The sequence below is a fragment of the Neofelis nebulosa genome, chromosome X, assembly GCF_028018385.1.
Source record: "Neofelis nebulosa isolate mNeoNeb1 chromosome X, mNeoNeb1.pri, whole genome shotgun sequence".
Lineage (NCBI taxonomy): Eukaryota > Metazoa > Chordata > Mammalia > Carnivora > Felidae > Neofelis > Neofelis nebulosa.
The window spans coordinates 5,275,860-5,293,847 of record NC_080800.1 but is presented as its reverse complement, the minus strand read 5'-3'; the positions used below and the strand labels follow the sequence as shown (position 1 = coordinate 5,293,847).

At 43.3% G+C, this 17,988-nt stretch overlaps 1 long non-coding RNA gene across 5 annotated transcripts in view; it reads right to left on the bottom strand.

Moving 5' to 3' along the window:
* Nucleotides 1-17,359, bottom strand: part of LOC131503113 (uncharacterized) — a 545,963-nt gene extending 528,604 nt beyond the window's left edge. For 3 of the 5 annotated variants that reach the window (XR_009257325.1, XR_009257327.1, XR_009257329.1), the window contains exons 1-2: nucleotides 17,116-17,339; nucleotides 12,991-13,058 (exon numbers count right to left, since the gene is read on the bottom strand). This is a non-coding gene — a long non-coding RNA (uncharacterized LOC131503113). Of the gene's footprint in view, nucleotides 1-12,990; nucleotides 13,062-17,115 lie in introns of all 5 variants that reach the window. The other 2 variants (XR_009257328.1, XR_009257326.1) reach the window with 2 other exon arrangements.
* Nucleotides 17,360-17,988: the final 629 nt, after the last annotated feature.

Genomic DNA, 17,988 nt, shown 5'->3' with positions numbered 1-17,988 from the left:
GAGATACAAAGGCAAATGAAACCTGAGCTGTCTTCGAGGAACTCCGAGTACGTCAGAGAGATTCACAGCAGAAAGCAACCACATCTCCACGCATAGAGCAACCTAAGTGAGCTCAGAGTGAGGCAGCTCCGCACAGGACGTCCGGGGAAACGTCATCCAGCAGGTCAGGGGTGAAGTGGACGCTGCAGGGTGTGGGGTTCACAAGATGGGCAGAGGAGGGGGAGACCAGCAGAACCGAGGGAGCCAAGGGAGCCACATGTGCCCTCAGGGACTGTACGGGAGAACACAGGCTACAGAAGAGGAGGAAACCACTCTGTCTGAAAGGCGGTGCACAGGTAAGAAGCGGCCGAGGCTAGGGCTGCAGACGTGGCCAGGGGCGCACAGAGTCGACACGGTGAGGCCTGCTGCAGAGCCCGGACGAAGGCCGAGTTACCAACCAGGAGGGAGCACGCCGATGAAGACGACGGGCTTTAGGATGATAGAGCTCTGTGGTTCTGGCTGGTCCGACCGCTAGCTGCACAGCCTGGGGAAAGTTACTTAACTAAACTGCGGCCTGCAGATCTCAAAAGAGGGATAAAATCACCACCCAGCTCTTGCCCACGCTGTTGGGCAGACAAACAAAATGATAATGTCTAACGTTTAGTGGGATCCCTGCCTCAGAGGGAGCACTTAATAAATTGTTCCTAAAATTATTAAAACTCCACACGTTTGGAGAAAAAGAAGGAAATATGGTTTCCGATGGATTCCGGAGTACAAGTTTATGTTGGAGGTACCTGCCAGGGGCATGGCATCCGAGCAGGTAGCGGACCTGTGCTGGTGTACAGAAAGGTTGGTCATACGGCTTAAAGAACTCAAGGAAAAGGCGAGGAATGCCGTCTAAAAGGCGTAGGCAGAAAGCACATTTCCGCATCTACGATACACAGATGGACTCATAAAATAACCTAAGTAAGAGCTTGCTTACACAGAATATGTTGAAACAAACTATGCACGAAACCAACACAGAGAACACAGGGTATTGTAAGTTCTGCAACCCGAGGATTAAATCGCATTTAAATAGCATAAATTGAGGCTCCGATCTCGTGAAGTAACTGATCATGCTACACCAAAATGTGATCACTAGTTTCTGCTTCTGTCTTTATTAAGACTTTGTTTTAGAGCAATTTCAGGTGCACAGCCAAACTGAGAGGAAGGTAAAGGGATATCTCCTGCCTGCACACCTGTGCCCCGACACACGCATCGCCTCTCCTAGTACCAACAAGAGCGTGGTTACAGACTGACGAAGCTACATGGACACATCGTAATTGCACAAAGTCCACAGTTTACATTAGGGTTCACTCTCAGTACTGTCCGTCGTATAGGTTTACACAAATGTATGATGACAAGTACCTACCACGATAGTATCATAGAGTCTTTCCACTGCCCTGAAAGTGCTATGTGCTCTGCTCTATTCATGTCTCCCACACTCACCTGGCAACCACTGATCTGTCTACTGTTCCACGGTTTTGCCTTTTCCAGAATGTCATCGACTTGGAATCACACAGTACATAGCTTTTTCAGGTTAGCTCTTTCCACTAGGTAATATGCACTACAAGTTCACTCCAGGTCTTTTCTTGGTATGATAGCTCATTTCTTTTTAGTGCTAAATAATACTCCACTGTCTGGATGTGCCACAGTTTAGCCCTTTGCCTACTAAAGGACACCCTGGCTGCTTCCAAGTTTGGGAAGTTATGAATAAAGCTGCTCTACGTATTTGCGTGCAGGTTTCTGCATAGACGTAAGTTTTCAGTTCCTTTGCACGGCACGATTGCTAGATCATATGGTAAGGCTGTGTCATTCTGTAAGAAATCATCCAAGTGTCTTTCCCAAGTGGCTGCACCATCTTGCATGCCCACCAGCAGTGAATGACACCGTCCCAGTTGATCTTTCCCCCCCCACCCCCTGCATTTGGTGTTGTCAGTGTTTTGAATTCCACCCTTTCTAACAGTTGTGTAGTGGTATCTCATGATGGTCTTCATTTGCATGTCCCTGATGACAGAAGGCACAGAGCATCTATTCATATGCTTGTTTGCCATCTGTATTCTACGAGTTTTAACTGATGGAGATTCCCTGCAGCGTAGCAGAAATATCTGGGTAGACGTGAAAGATAAGCAGCTGTGTTTCCAGTCACAAAATTTTGTTCTCCTTACAACTGGGAGTTGAATGGGATCGGACAGCATGTGGACTTTCTGCCCAGAGAAGGGCATCACTAAAGTCAGAGACCACCTTGGAGAAGCTGTCCCCACCTGCATGGAGTGGGAGAAACACCACAGGTTACACCTTGGAGAAGCTGGCCCCACCTGCATGGAGTGGGAGAAACACCACAGTTTAAAGAGGCTAGGACAGGGGCGCCTGGGTGGCTCAGTCGGTTAAGCGCCCAACTTCGGCTCAGGTCATGATCTCACGGTTTGTGAGTTCGAGCCCCGCGTCGGGCTCTGTGCTGACAGCTCAGAGCCTGGAGCCTCCTTCTGTTCTGTGTCTTCTTCTCTCTCTGTCCCTCCCCAACTTGTGCTCTGTCTATGTCTCTCAAAAAATAAATAAATGTAAAAAAAATTAAAAAAATAAATAAATAAAGAGGCTAGGACAGGATATTCTCTTGAGAGTCTGGCCGAGGACAAACCAAAGCCCTACTGAGTCACCAAATACTACCACAAATTTATTAAGCTCTATCTGAAACCTTGACCTTAGCAGAACATACAGGTCTGTGAAATCCAAAAGAATATTTATGGTTACTGTGAGAAACCGGTTATCTAGGAAGAGGAAGCCGTATCTCTACCAGTATCTTATCAAAAGGCTGAAGAAACCAATCCTCAGGTCTTCCCTCACCGTAGACTCCCTACCAAGCCATGTTAAAAAGTGATTCCAGGGGCGCCTGGGTGGCTCAGTCGGTTAAGTGTCCAACTCTGGCTCAGGTGATGATCTCACAGTTCATGGGTTTGAGCCCCGCATTGGGCTCTGTGCTGACAGTTCGGAGCCTGGAGCCTGCTTCGGATTCTTATCTCCCTCTCTCTCTGCCCCTACCCTGCTCGTGCACAGTCTCTCTCTCCCAAAAGTGAATAAATGCTAAAAAGTTTTTTTCAGTGATTCTAGTTAGTTCTCCATTACAAAAAGGTGTACATGCTATTAACGTCACTAGAGCAACAGGCTGCTCTAAAAGTGATGCTTCTCAAAATTAACTTAATATACCGATTTCCTCATCATTTTGAAATTTAGAATTGGTCGTGTCATGGCTATTACGGTGCAGACATTACTGGAAAAAAGTTTTACTCCTGGGAAGCATGATTCCATCGCTTGTGTAAAAGCCAAAATGTGACTTATTTTTTTTTTTAATGTTTCTTTATTTTGAGAGAGTGAGAGTTGGTGGGGGCCACAGAGAGAGAGAGAGAGAGAGAGAGAGAGAGAGAGAGAGAGAGAGAATCCCAAGCACGCTCCATGCCGTCAGGACAGAGCCCGACTAAGGACTCGATGTCACAAACTGTGAGATCATGACCTGAGCCAAAATCAAGAGTCAGATGCTTATCAACTAAGCTACGCAGGTGCTCCCAAAATGTTAGTTTTTAAAAACCATCTCAGAAATGTCTGTTTGGAAAACTAGAAGTGGACAATGGCAGAGTCATCTATTCTAAAATACATCATTTTTCATAGAGTAAAAACTATGGAAAAGAAGAACTGAAACACAGAAATAGTGGAACAAACAATATTCAAATGAAATGCATTGCAGCTCACATATAACATTATCTTGTTTAAAAAAAAAAATAATCCTGCCGTTTGGAGCACCTGGCTGACTCAGTCAGTGGAGCACACAACTCTTGATCTCGGGGTCGTGTTCAAGCCCCACACTGGACATAGAACCTACTTAAAAATTAATTTAAAAAAATACAACTGCTGCATGTTGCATTTTAAAGTCACAACTGTTATTTAAAAACAAACAAACAAAAAACAGAAATAGAGGGGCACCTGAGGGGCTCTGTCAGTTAGGCGTTGCACTCTTGGTTTTGGCTCAGGTCATGGTCTCGCGGTTTCATGAGTTCGAGCCCTGAATCAGGCTCTGTGCTGGTGGTGCAGAGCCTGCTTGGGATTCTCTTTCTCCCTCTCTCTCTGCCCCTCCCCAACTCATGCTATCTCTCTGTTAAAAATAAACTTAAAAAAAAATAAAAATAAGAAACCGAAACAGAATCACCATTATGCCAGTCATCTGAAACAGTTACTGTCCTTGGTAAAATGTGAAGCAGATTCTCTGCAAGATTTTCTTACAAAAGGACAGTGGAGACCAGTAGGTATCGACTCCCCTCCTTCAAGACAAAAGACAAAGAAAAGATCTCTGAAGAAAGGCCAGGTGGCTCAGTCAATCGTGCTAAGCTCAGAGAAAATGTTCTCGAAGATCTGGTTTTCTGGTAGCTATATAGTTTGCAACCCGTATCAGTTACAAGCACTACTGATGGCCTAGGGGTCAGAGAGCTTGGCGTGTGATGGGGTTCCCGGGACCGTGAGGTCGCCGATGCTTCCTGTGTCACACGCTGGTGTGAGATCCAAAAGGAAGAGTTTCATTCATCTTGTGAACAGGCGAAAGCACAGAGCGAAACACGTCAGTGATGCATAGATGACACCAAGATTAAAGGGATCGATTTGTCCTTGGAGAAACATCCCCAAAGCGGTGTGTAAACATTACGGATTGTAAAGTGCAGAAGCTGGTGTGGTTATAAACCTTCTCCAGTCCCATGACAACTGCACAACTTTATCAGTGTGCGCATTACGCCGATATACAGATGACACTGGTTGTGATTAGTAAGCAAAGCTGGTGTCGAGGGGCCATCTGGCATTTTATGGATAAGCACAACTGAAATACGCCAGGTGGGTTACACTCCTTTGAACACACGCAGGGAAATCAGTAACTGCTTGGTATTAGAAAAAGCACCTTCCTGTTCAGAAGGCCAACTCCATCTATCACCGCTCTTTTCCTCTACCACGGAGGCGATGCAGTGGCTCAGAAGTGGATACCTGCCTGTAAGTAAAGCATTCAGGGAGTCTAACGGACTCAGGAAGGTGGGCAGTCCTTACGCTCTGGAGATGACGGCCAAACTGCCACCCTGGAAAACAGGGCCACAGTAGAGCCATACGAAGCAGGTGACCGGGATCAGTAATGTGCTTTATTGAGTGTGTATGCTGCCATTTTCATCCAGACAATCAGCCGGCATCTTCTAGAACTACTTAAACCCTTTGCATTTGGTCATCCTTGGTTGATCTCATAATCATATTATTCTGGAAAGTGTATCCATGAACGTTTGGCCATCTCCACATTCAAAGACATTCCCCACCGCTCAGATTAAGTCAGAGTGAACTTTGATGAGCGCAACTATTTAAAAGCATCTGCGTTAGGGTCTTCAAAACATATTGGTCAATTTGAGCAAAACCAGATTTTGATAAGCTCTCTCTACCTCCCTCATTCTTTTGATCACCTTTAGAAAGGAACTGACTCTGAATAGTGAATGAGTGTTTTGTTTATGGGAACGGTCTGGTTTCCGTGATGCTTCATTGTAGTTGTTCACGTCACCCTAAATATTGCTCCCTGACTATGTGTTACCTCCAAAGGTATTTTGTAAATCCAGTTTGGGTTAATTTCTTTGCCGAGAGCTTTGCATGCAAATCTAAGAAGGACATGGTTTCTGCTCTAGACCAGAGAAAGACTGCCAAAACAGTACTTCTAGGACACTGTGCAATGGATCCTAATAAAGGAAATGTACATGGTGTGCTTAGAATACAGAGGAGGGACACCCAGCATGTCTTGGGAGAATCAGAAAAACAGCTGGAGTAAGTGTTTCTTTTCATTGTCCCCTTTCCTCAGAAAATGGGGAAATCTGCTGACCTTTCTTTCGTAAATTAGACAACTATGAGAAGAGTATACATTTCTTGGGCTCTAAATCCCATTAAGAGTTACACTCCTCTTTTTCAAATAACACGAGCCAACTGTTTGCGGAGGGCCCACTTGGCACAGCCATAGCACCTTTCGAAATCAACCATATAACCATTCAAAATTTACAATCAAGGAAAGTGCCACTATATTCTGCAAAGGGTTTTTTGGAGATTTGTAGAAGAAATCTCAGATACATCAAAATCGACCTCTTAATGATATTCTATGCTCATGGATTGGAAGGACAAATACTGTTACGATGTCTATACTACCCAAAGCGAGCTACAGATTTAATGCAATCTCTACCAAAATACCAACAGCATTTGTCACAGAACTAGAACAAACAATCCTAAACTTTGTATGGCACCACAAAAGACCTGAACAGTGATAGCAATCTTGAAACAGAAGAGCAAACCTGGAGGCATCACAATTCCAGACATCAAGTTACATTACAAAGCAGCAGTCATTAAGACAGTGTGGTATTGGGATAAACACAGACACACAGATCAATAGAACAGAACGAAAAACCACCATCATATCATCAATTAATCTTTGACAAAGGAAGCAACAATATGCAATGGTAAAAAGTCTCTTCAACAAATGGTGCTGGGAAAACTGGACAGCAACATGCAAAAGAATGAAACTGGACCACTTTCTTACACCATACGCAAAAACAAACACAAAACAGATTAAATTTAGACCTAAATGGGAGACCTGAAATCATAAAAAGTCTCGAAGAGAGTATAGGCAGTAATTTTTCTGAAATCGGCTATAACAACATTTTCCTAGATAGGTCTCCAGAGGCAAGGGAAACAAAAGCAAAAATCAACTATTGGGACTACATCAAAATAAAGAGCTTCTGCACAGCGAAGGAAACAATCAGCAAAACAAAAAGACAACTTACTGAATGGGAGAAGATACTTACCAATAATATATCCAATAAAGGGTTAGTATCCAGGGTATATAAAAACCTTATACAACTCAATTCCCAAAAAACTAATAATCCAATTAAAAAATGGGCAGAAGACATGAACAGATCCTTTTACAGAGAAGCCATCCAAATGACCGACACATGAAAAGATGCTCAATATCACTAATCATCAGGGAAATGCAAATCAAAACTACAATGAGATCCCACCTCACACCTGTCAGAATGGCTAAAATCAAAAATGCAAGAAACACCAAGTGTTGGCGAGGATGTGGAGGAAAAGGAACCCTCATGCCCTGCTGGTAGAAGGGCAAAGTGGTGCAGCCACTGTGGAAGACAGTATGGAGGTGCCTCAGAAACGTAAAAACAGAATTACCACATGATGCAGTAATTCCACTGGGTGTTTACCCAAACAACACAAAAACACTACTTTCAAAAGATATATGCCCCCTTATGTTTATAGCAGCATTATTTACAGCAGCCAAATTATGGAAGCAGCCCAAGTGTCTATCAACAGATGAATGGATGAAGAAGTTGTGGTACATGTATACAATGGAATATTACTCAGCCATAAAAAAAGAATGAAACCTTTCCATTTGCAACAACAGGGATAGAGCTAGAGTATAATGCAAAGAGAAATAAGTCAGAGAAGGACAAACACCACAGGTATTCATTCATAGGTGGAATTTAGGAAACCAAACACACAAAGAAAAAACAAAAAACAAAAAACCAGACTCATAACTGTAGACAACAAACAGGTGGTTATCAGACAGGAAGTGAGGGTTGGGGGGAATAGCTGACATGGATGAAGAGCACACTTACCATGATGAGCACTGAGTAATGTACAGAATTGTTGACTCACTATTATGAGCACTAAGTAATGTACAGAATTGCAGAATCATCAAGATGGCCACTGAGTAACGTACAGAATTGTTGAATCATCAAGATGAGCACTGAGTAATGTACAGAATTGTTGACTCATCAAGATAAGCACTAAGTAATGTACAGAATTGTTGACTCATCAAGATGAGCACTGAGTAATGTACGGAATCGCAGAATCATCAAGATGACCACTGAGTAGGGGCGCCTGGGTGGCTCAGTCGGTTAAGCGGCCAACTTCGGCTCAGGTCATGATCTCGCAGTCCGTGAGTTCTAGCCCCGCGTCGGGCTCTGTGCTGACACCTCAGAGCCTGGAGCCTGCTTCAGATTCTGTGTCTCCCTCTCTCTGACCCTTCCCTGTTCATGTTCTGTCTCTCCCTGTCTCAAAAATAAATAAACAAAAAAAAATTAAAAAAAAAAAAGATGAGCACTGAGTAATGTACAGAATTGTTGACTCACTATGATGAGCACTGAGTAATGAACAGAATTGTTCACTCAGTATGATGAGCACTGAGTAATGTACAGAATTGTTGAATCAAGATGAGCACTGAATAACGTACAGAATTGTTGACTCATCAAGATGAGCACTGAGTAATGTACGGAATTGCAGAATCATCAAGATGAGCAGTGAGTAATGTACAGAATTGTTGACTCACTATGATGAGCACTGAGTAATGAACAGAATTGTTCACTCAGTATGATGAGCACTGAGTAATGTACAGAATTGTTGAATCAAGATGAGCACTGAGTAACGAACAGAATTGTTGACTCATCAAGATGAGCACTAAGTAATGTACAGAATTGTTGACTCATCAAGATGAGCACTGAGTAATGTACAGAATTGTTGACTCACTCTGATGAGCACTGAGTAATGTACAGAATTACCGAATCACCAGGATGAGCACTGAGTAATGAACAGAATTGTTGACTCACTCTGATGAGCACTGAGTAATGAACAGAATTGTTCACTCAGTATGATGAGCACTGAGTAATGTACAGAATTGTTGAATCAAGATGAGCACTGAATAATGTACAGAATTGTTGACTCATCAAGATGAGCACTAAGTAATGTACAGAATTGTTGACTCATCAAGATAAGCACTAAGTAATGTACAGAACTGTTGACTCATCAAGATGAGCACTGAGTAATGTACGGAATTGCAGAATCATCAAGATGAGCACTGAGTAATGAACAGAATTGTTGACTCACTATGATGAGCACTGAGTAATGAGCAGAAGTGTTAAATCCCTATGATGAGCACTGAATGTACAGAATTGTTGACTCACTATGATGAGCACTGAGTAAGGTACACAATTGTTGACTCACTATATCGTACACGTGAAACTATTATAACGCTGTATGCTAACTATGCCAGAATTTAAAAAAGTTAAATGAATTTCTGGTGTTCATCCATAATCATATACAAACAAAAGTGAGAACACTCCAGTCTCATATGGTCTACTGTATTGGATCTTTAGGGTATCATACAGTTCCCGGACTCCACAAGCAGACACTCATTACTGCCCAGTGACGTAAACTTCTAGCATCCTTGGTTTCACTCGGAGACCTGTTATCTTCATAGATCTGCACTTCTGATCGGGTCACCCTGGAACAGCAGCCCAGTGATGAGAGGATAACGTTACTATCACCACAGCAAAATGCCCACATCCATGGATTTGTATGTGGACTGAATACAGACTCCTTGTGCATCCTTTAAAACCCAGACTACTGGCTGAAAAATATCTTAGCTATTCTGGGGCACGGATATGCAGGGTAATGCTGGCTTTAATGCCAAAATCAAGTCTGACGTCGGCTGAGAAAGTGTCAGCTAAGAACACTGCATCATTTTGTCAGAGGAACAACAGGTCAAATCTCTTGGTCAGGATCGAATGTTCTTTTGGTCCGAGGTTGCATAAATATTGTCATTAAGCACATCGTACCCAGGAGGACCATATGTGATGTTCAGAAAACCAGTATTCAGACAGTTGATAAAGCTGTTGATTTGTTTCCTAAATCTAATTTGTTAAATAACAAAGGACAGTATTCACAAGAAGCTGCTTTCAGCAATTATAAACGAGGATCAACTATGTTCTACGTGAATCAACCCGTGGGATGAGACGTCAGTATCGCAAAACTTTGTTGGCTGACGTGGAAACACAGCGTATTCTTATTTTAAAGACTTCTTATTATCAAAGAAAAATTGAGAAATCCTCTCAGGTTAAGAATCACAAGAAACATCCTACTTACTCACAAGGTGTTCAACATGGCTCTGCAGCAATCTCATATTCTATTCCTTTTAGAAGGACAATAGCCTCCCAAAACCTCAGTTCCTCATCAGCAGGGGACTACATCACCTACGTAACCCTGTATCATGTGCCATCCCAACAATGACTTTTGAGAGTAAAAGGGGGTGGGCTAACCAGGTGGGACAGTGGGCAGCATGTGTCCAGGGGGCTGTCCTTGGTGAACAGATGGTCACCCCTCACATCAGAAGGAAGCTGGCTGGTTGAATCCAGCCATTTTTGCCCTCTGGCTACATACTAGAATCATTCTGGAGAACACACACAAACATACATATAAACGCGTATGTTCAGACACACGTCTACACGTCCAAATACGTATGCATGCAAGTGTACACATACTTAGATGCTTCGGCCCTACACCAGACCAATGAAATACGATTTCCGAAAATGGACTGAATCTTGAGCAACAACCATTTTTAGAAGCTCCCCTAAATGATACAAATACGCAGCACTTGATTGAGCACTTGTGGACTGGATAACCTCCACATCCAACATCCTGGGATCACAACTCCTGAGAATGAATTGACAGCATTTGCTGTTGTCAACATTTTATAACTGCATACTAGTCTCATTTCTAGAACACAAAATACTTAACACCAGTAAGATACTAACATTTATTGATGAAGGGTTTATAGTTTACAAAACAGTTTGTCAACAACATCTTTTTCCCCCCCTCACATTAAGCTTGCGAGAAAGATTGGTTATTGTTATTAGGGACTTTCCGTAGATGAGGATATCGAGGCTAAAAAGATCAAACCCATAGTGACAAGTTATATCGTAAGATGAGCATACGGAATAATCAAGCCCAGGTCCTGATTCTAAGGACATAGATGGGAGCGGGTATGAAGGATGCCGACCGCAGAGGTCTGAATCCACCTGTATCATTTCCTAGCTCCATGAGCTGGGACGAGTCACACAACCCCTTCTGTACGTCATCTCCAACCTGAGAACCATACTGACACGCTGTTTGTAATGCCCATGTAAGTACTGCACGACATTCTACGTGGCAGCCCTTAGCAGTGGGCCCAATAAATATTAATGGCATTAGGATGGCTACTAGATTCCTTTCCTCTCTCCCCCTCCCCTGCTTTTCCTACCATAACTACTACTACAGCTAGAGCTAATAATAATAATAATAATAATAATAATAATAATAATAATCATCCCTGCTATTGGCAGAGTAAATGGCCCTTTAAATAGACAAACTCAATTATAATAAACCCTTTGAGCTACTCTTTACCCCCTTCCCATACACTCTGCCAAAGCAGCAACATGAAGCGTGAACGACCTTCAAAGATGACGCTCTACGAAACCAGACACCCCAGGAGTGCACCAATGTTGAAGTCTGGCCATCTCTGTGTGACACGGCGAAGGTGTGATGAGACTGCACGCAGATGCTAAGCTGCATTGAGAAGCAGTGACCAGACGTGCCGCTCCAATCTGCCTTCCAGAATGAACCGAGACCCACTGCAAGTGGAGCACTGGCTGCCAGCCTCCAACCGCAGCACCTCCAGACTTGCCGCGGTGTTGAAAGTAAGGCCCGGCTCGTGCTGGGGAAGCCGCCAGCCAAGGGTGGAGCACAGTGGTGGGTATGAGGGGGCGGCCACGGTGGCCCCAGGAGCTACCACGCTGCAGGCAACCCTCCCGTCGGCCCACCCTGTCTTGGGGGGGGCAACGCCACGTGTGGTTCTCACCACCCAATCCGCTCCCAACTCCCCCATCCCTTCCCACGGATCCGATCACCGTGGCACGAAGGCTTCCCAGTGAATTACGAGCCCGAAGCACCCCAGACATTCCAACAACTCGACACAACTTAGAAACGGTGAAAAGGATAAATTATGAGCAACTGTTTTGTTCCAAAATGCTATTCTCTTATGATTTTCCAAGACTTTATTTATTTGGAAATTTCTACAAAGTCACAAAATATGCTTGAGTAGTCTAACGGAGCCCCTACAACGTGAAGCTGAAAGAGGGAAAAAAGTGATTATGGCTCATGTCCTAGACACGTCATCTTTGTTTTGCAAATTAAATTTGTGATGCCACATTAGCTCAAAGATACGAACATTTTAACAATTCCACATCTGCAAACTGCAAGAAAAACAAATGAGATTTTAAAATGTATTCAGTTCCGAGGACCTAGCTTCCTGCAGGATCTATTTTTCATCCGAAGACAGAAAAACTATTCTAAATGACTACATTTCCATTTTCACCATTTAATTTCATCCTCATTGTTGTAATTCATGTTTTTCAACATATTTAAAACATCGAAAATAATGGAAACCTTTGTGATAGATGATAAACTAAATATTAGTTTGATCTAATAATCTAAATATTCTTCATATTACTACCATCACAGTTAGGAATAATAAAATTGGTACCATGTGACAGGGTTCTCTGTTCTTTGCAATATGGATTCATTTGGATTCAGATATGTTTAGAATTTTAAGTCTAATCATCATCTTGTATATATTAACAACTACTTTATAGACTATTTTCTCTGCTGAATTACTTGTTTTTTATGTCAGTGTTTTATGTTTTAGGATAGTGACAATACAGTAATTATACAGTTCTCACTATGTGACAAACAGTATTCTGTGCTCCTTACCTGCATTAAGTCATTTAGTCTCAGATGCATTCTGTAATTTGGGTGTAATCATTATCCATCATGTATAGATTAGGAAATGAGGAACAGAGATGTCAAGTAACCTTCCCAAGGTGACACAGCTCCAAGCGGTAGAGCCTGGATTTGAACTGTCAGCATGAACCAGGAAAAAGAAGTGCTGACTCATGTTAACACCCATCAATTAAATGTGTGGTCTATGGGTGTGTCAATCCACATGCAAACTGAGTAATTTTAAATCGAGTGGATATGACTGAGACAAACGTATCCCAGTTTTAAGATGGAAATACACACGGTCCTTGTCAAACTACTCACCCCGAGGACGCGAGACATGCTCAGTACGCCTTGGCAGCCCGGCCTCTCTCGTTCGAACTGCTGAAGAGCTGCTGGGATGGAGATAACGAATTAGCAAGCCAGACAAGCAAATCCATCCTAGCGCTTAGATCCATCTGGGATTAGAGCAGAACAAGGATTTTTCAGTCGTGCAAGCATCATTTCATCAGACTTCCTGCGGTCGATCATCAGTAAGCGGTCGCTGAGTACGTACTGCAACGCCCTCCGCTAAATCCTGGGGCTTTTCAAAGGTCTGACTCGGGGCGCCAGGGTGGCTCAGTCGGTTACGCATCCCACTTCAGCTCAGGTCACGATGTCACGGCTCGTGAGTTCAAGCCCCGCGTGGGGCTCATGCTGACAGCTCAGAGCCTGGAGCCTGCTTCCGATTCTGTGTCTCCCTCTCTCTCGGCCCCTCCCCTGCTCACTCTTTGTCTCTCTCAATGTGTCTCAAAAATAAACATTAAAAATAAATAAAAATAAAACCACAGGTCAAAGGTCTGACTTGAACAGGCTACTGAAGCCACAGTTAACCACAGTGCTAACTGAAGCCTTGGCTATGACAAGTCTCTAAAGGTAGTCTCTAAAGGCCCGATTAGTACAGTCTCTAAAGGCCCCACACCACCTTGGAATTTCAGTGACCAGTATTCAGCTGAGAAGTCATGTGTCTTTCCATCGACCTGACCCCAGGGATGGGGTTGGGCGGGAGTCTCTATCACCCTGGGCCACCTTCCATGCAGGACTTACACTCCTGTCTCAGACTGGCCAGGAGTCCTCTCTGTCCATCATGACAGTCTCATCCACAATTACGTGTACACACAGCAGTCCATCAATATCGCTGAATGACTACATTCACGCATTGCGGAGACAACTCATAACCTCTTAACGCAACTACGTGGGACAAAACACTTGAAGGGATGGGCTCTAAGGGGTGGGTTTCAACAAACCTACTATATTACATTATACACGTCCTCGTCTTCACGCATTTAAACTTCTAGCATCAAGGCTCATGGCATGTCACAATTTATAAATTCATTAAGACCTAAGCTCAAACAGCTTGGTTGTTAAAATTTGTGGGGATGCGGGGCGCCTGGGTGGCGCAGTTGGTTAAGCGTCTGACTTCAGCTCAGGTCACGATCTCGCGGTCCGTGAGTTCGAGCCCCACGTCGGGCTCTGGGCTGATGGCCTGGAGCCTGCTTCCGATTCTGTATCTCCCTCTCTCTCTGCCCCTCCCCCGTTCATGCTCTGTCTCTGTCTCAAAAATAAATAAAAACGTTTAAAAAAAAAAAAAAAAAATTTGTGGGGAGAGGTTACCTAGGTGGTAAAAAAGCCTAGCAGCTAATTAAACATCAATACCTAACCTGTGTTCTGTTCTCATTCATGAGTGCACACTTGTATATGCTCACATCATCTTCAGCAGTCTGGGTTACTGATTAGATGTTGGAAGCCACATATGGAAATAGGAGTCTTACACACCTTTAATTGTATTAGCTTGTTCACTACATGATCATTTAAATTACTGTCGGTTATTTGGCTAGGTTATCTCATACTAATGGCCTTTTATACAATGTTCTGTATTCAAATTTGAGATAGGAATCTCTAGGAAGTAAATTATACACAACATTCACGTATACATGTGATATATACATCACACCTTAGTTTTACATGTACTCACTAGGTCTCTAAATCTGTATGTGTACTCTCTGAATTTTCTATAATGAAAATGTGCTTCTTTAGAAATTAGAAAAATATTTTACACTAAATCCTAAACTAATTTATTCTAAATGAAATTCTAATAGGACTTGAGTGCATTCGTGTGTGCACACAAGCAGTTTCACCACCAGTTTTCAAGTCCTAGATATTTTGTATTAGCTCTAACTATGAGAGCTACTGAATAATTGTACTAGCCAATACAGAAATTCTTATGCCTATTTTTTATTTTTTAAAGCATTCATGTATGTAAGTATGTATGTAAGTAATCTCTACGCCCCCAACACAGGGCTCAAAGTCACGATCCTGAGATCAAGACTCGTGTGCTCTTCTGACTGAGCCAGCCAGGTGCCCCACCTTCCAATTATTTTTTAAAGTTAACTTTCTGGGGTGCCTGGATGGCTCAGTCGGTTAAGCGGCCGACTTCGGCTCAGGTCATGATCTCGCGGTCCGTGAGTTCGAGCCCCGTGTCGGGCTCTGTGCTGATAGCTCAGAGCCTGGAGCCTGTTTCAGATTCTGTGTCTCCCTCTCTCTGACCCTCCCCTGTTCATGCTCTGACTCTCCCTGTCTCAAAAATAAATAAACGTTAAAAAAAAAAATTAAAAAAAAAAAAAAAAAAAGTTAACTTTCTTCGGGGCACCTGGGTGGCCCAGTCAGTTAAGCGTCCGACTTCAGCTCAGGTCATGATCTCGCGGTCTGTGAGTTCAAGCCCCGCGGAGGGCTCTGTGCTGACAGCTCGGAGCCTGGAGCCTGCTTCGGATTCTCTGTCTCCCTCTGTCTCTGCCTCTCCCCCACTTGTGGTCTGTCTCTCTCTGCCTATCAAAAATAAATAAATGGAAAAAAATTTAAAAATTTTAAAGTTAACTTTCTTCACACACAAAAAAATAATAATTCCTAAAGTGGACTTAATAAAGTAGTAGCTAGGTGGCACCTCAGTAAACATTTTAAATAAAAATAAACATTAAGGGGCACCTGGATGGCTCAGCTCGTTGAGCATCTGATTCTTGATTTCAGCTCAGGTCATGATCCCAGGGTCATGGGTCGAGCCCCGTACTGGGTTCTGCACTTTGCATAGAGCCTGCTTGGGATTCTCTCTCCCTCCCTCTCCCCCTCCCCCATGCATGCTTACACCCATGCACACATGGGCACACTCTCTCCCTCTAAAATAAAAAAAGGAAAAGAAAATCCATCAGCCTCAGAATACAGACACAGCTATAAAGTACAAGAGGAAAATAAAATTTTAAAAATTAATAAACACTGAAACCATTTATTAATTTAAAAATTAATAAATAAACACTGAAATCTGGCTTTTATTCGGGACAGAACCTAGTTCATCTACATTTCAAATCAGTAAGTACCCTGCAGGTTACAGGTGAGAAAGGCAAGAGATGAGGGGGACAAAAATGACCACTAATCTAACTGAACTGCTTTCTGAGGTTTACAAAGTTAATTTTGTACCGAGATTTCAGTCACTGACTCTGGTAAGCAACAAAAGTAGCCCTTGTGATGCAGCAAGGAGATGATTAAAAACCAACAAACTGCTGTGAACCGTTTCTCACTCCTCTGTGCAGGTGACGTGGGGCATAAAATATAGGGAGGGGAGACTCAGCCGTTTCCACCTGGAAGGAGGCCACATGAAACTGAGGCCTCCTTGGACCCATGGTTTCTTGCTGGCATTTACACCCTTCTGGGGTGGGCAATGTCCCCCTCAGGGGGCAGTCTGCAAATACTTACAGAAAACAAAACGCATCCTGAACATTCCGGGAAGCCTATTTCCGCACGCAGGCCGGATCCACCTGACATCAATTTTTATTATGCACGTCCTCTTGGGAGGATATAAGCCCACTCTTCTGAAAGTCACTCATTAACTAAGGGCAACGATTTCTGAGAATCTGCTGTGCTTAATTGCTACCATCACTTTAACTGAGTTCCTTGAACAAAATCAAGAATCACAAGTGTCCTCAGCTCTTTGATAGCAGCCAACGTACAACCACGGGGAAAAGGAAACTGTAAGAGTGATGACAGTTTTTTTCAACAGAGTATACACTAAGACCAGCCTCTGTTTATTAGGTTCCAGTGAAACGGTTAACGATATAGCCCTGAGCACAGATGAACCTGGGTTTCTTTCCTTTGCTTATTGTCCAGATCATCTGGGAAAAGTGTCTTAGTGGGTCTGTGAGACCACTCTATGTCCTCCTGAGCATTTATTGTGGGGACTGAGATGGGGAATATACGGTCAGCAAAGACTCTGGCACATAGTATGGGTACATAGTATGTTAGCTGGTTGTTATTAACGCTTACTATTTTCATGCACAGAACATGTAATCAACTACAAAGGGCACCGTACAAAATTTCAGGAGCGCTTGTCCAGCCCAGGAGCTTCCAGACCTTGGTACCTACCCTCATCAGTGATCAGTGGTTGGACCAGAGACGGATCCAGATGTATAGCTGACCAATCATATGTTCTCTCCACCAGAAGAACAGCTATCCTTAGTGCCGTCTGCTGGGTCTGAGGCAATGTAAACTTCCCAACTGAGGGGCTCCCACATCGGCCACGTGCACCTTGAGAAACAAAGAAAGTGGATCTCCTGAGACAAAAGAAAATAAAACATGCCGATGTGAATCCACAAGAGCCTGGCAATCCAAAGCAGAGGTGTGGTGTCTGAGGGATTTCCCTTCCTAGTGTCCATCCTCTACACTTCCATCTTTCCCTAGCTTCATATTCTTAAATTTTTTTCAATGTTTATTTATTTTTGAAACAGAGAAGGAAACACAGCAGGAGCAGGGGAGGGGTAGAGAGAGAGGGAGACACAGACTCTGAAGCAGGCTCCAGGCTCTGAGCTGTCAGCACAAAGCCCGACGCAGAGCTTGAATTCACCAGACGTGAGATCATGACCTGAGACAAAGTCGGATGCTTAACCAGCTGAGCCAACCAGAGCCCCTCCCTGGGTTCCTATTCTAAAAATAATTTTTTAACATATATAATGACTTTCACTTTTTCTCTCAGCAACCAATGGGATCTTAACTAATGCAGTGAATCTCGGGAACAGATTATTTTTAAGAGGTAATTACTTAAGTCTTTCAATTTATAAGTAGGATCCAATAATCAAGACAGTCTCATTTCAGGTATAGCAGAAAATGTCTTCTCTCCCCTCTTCTTCAAAGATAACATCTGAGTATACAGAAGAGTATTTCCGAGCAAGACTTACTTGATGGGCCCCAGGCCCAGAAGGACCCACATTTAAAGATCACCATTCTGAAATTCGTAATAAT